Source organism: Ictidomys tridecemlineatus, chromosome 9 (genome assembly GCF_052094955.1).
Source record: "Ictidomys tridecemlineatus isolate mIctTri1 chromosome 9, mIctTri1.hap1, whole genome shotgun sequence".
NCBI classification, from domain to species: Eukaryota; Metazoa; Chordata; class Mammalia; order Rodentia; family Sciuridae; genus Ictidomys; species Ictidomys tridecemlineatus.
In genome coordinates, this window is record NC_135485.1 from 148,336,237 (window position 1) to 148,338,103 (window position 1,867).

A 1,867-nucleotide genomic window follows, 5' to 3' on the forward strand; every position below is an offset into this window, starting at 1 on the left:
CACTGGCTCAGTCCTACCGGAAGTCCCGCCTCCAGGACGCCGCGATTGGACCCTTCCTCCATGAGGGACGCCGCGCTCCGGAAGTCGCTGAGAGCGGCGAGCCGTGCGTTGGCGTGCTGCCGGGCGGCAGCCTCATTTGGCCTGGTCCGGCGGTTTTGAGCTGCTGGTACCTGGTCGGTAATTGGCGTTTCCCACCGCGCACACTCACGTCTCTCTGGGTGGAGGGCGTAGGAGCTCCAGCAGCCCGCGCTGCGAGCCCTCCAGCTCCGCCTCCGTCGGACGCCGGGAGTGGGCCCCGGAGTCGGGAGCCGCTTCGCCTCGGCTCGTGGAGCAGCAGGGTCAGGCCCGCAGAGGGGAGAAGGGAACCAAGAAGCAGCCCGCGGAGCACAGACGGAAACCCGTTATGTGTTTTCCAACTGCGATGAAAAGCAGTTTCAAGCGAAAGGCCTGAGAGATTGCTGGACACAGCGACGCGCGCTTGCCGGCCTGTTGGCCACATAAGCTGAAGCATGTCTCCAGAGGTTCATTCAGAGACACGAGGGAGGATGCAGGCTGTCTCCAGAATGAGATGCCCCTCCTGAGCTGGTTCCAGTATGCACAGGGGCAGTGGTCAGGGGCCCGACTGCAGGAGGAGCCACAGGGCACTCGGCCGAGGCCTCCGGAGTGCTTTCTGCGTCGCAGAGGCTCATGGCGTCCTTTGAGACACAGTATCTCTCTCTACCTGAGTCGCCATTTCATCAACTTCTGTGGCTGCCTCAGGGTGGCCAGGGGCAGTGACCTTGCCCCGTCCCGTCCGGATGAGTAGTCTCAGCCTGCCTGACCTACAGGAAATGGCTGTGGGAATGGGTTAGAATTCTTACACTGCCACACTTTTCACATGAAACTGTAATCTAGAAGAGACAAAAAGGCCACCAAGAGATGTCATGGGAGAAAAGATGTCTCCAGAGAAGGGTCTGAGGCGTTCCCAGAGGAGCTGGGGAATTCGACAGGGGGAGCGGGAGGTGGTCTTAGCCTAGGTGATAGAAAGAACCTCAGTGGGCACCACATGAAGGCATAGGCAGAGGTCTATTTAGGAAGTAGATACTCATTCAAGGGAAAAAACAGGGTGGGGGGCGCTAAAGTCTTTTGTTTGGGGAGAAGTACCAGGGATTGAACCCAGAGGCACTTAACCACTGAGCCACATCACCAACACTTTTTACTTTTAATTCAGAGACGGAGTCTCACTGAATTGCTTAGGGCCTAAGTAGCTCAGGCTGGTCTCAAATATGCATTCTTCCTGCCTCATCCTCTGATCCGCTGGAGTTGCAGGCATGCAGTACTACACCCAGCTTTAAAGTGTTTCTTTACAAATAAGTTCTTAGTACCTGCCAGTTGTTTAAGTTGGATACTGATTTGAAGTATTTAGCAATGGTGGAAATACGCATTTATTCAGATATTTATTGATACCGAGCACTTTACACAAACCCTAGAGAATATGAAATCTATTGAAGATTAAAGACCATATAGCTCACTTTCTCTTTATAGTGTTTATTGTCTAATGGAGAACCATGCCTGAGATGCTGCATGGGCTACTCACTTGTGCGCTGTGCCCATGGTCACCTACATCCTGCTGAGATGGTGGTTAGGCCAGGAGTCTCCAAACTGCATTTTGCAGCCATCCTGTCATTTGGCCTCCAGGAAGCATTTTCCCAGAGAACACAGGAACGCAGAAGGCAGAACAGAGGAAAGCTATAATTGCTCATTTCTCTTATGCTTCTGGAATCCAGGGAAATGGCTCTCTCCCTCGCAGAATCCAGAGCCAGTTAGAACAGCCTCTTTCCTTTCTTGTTTGCACCCCAGCAATACATGTTTGAGCCCTGATAATACA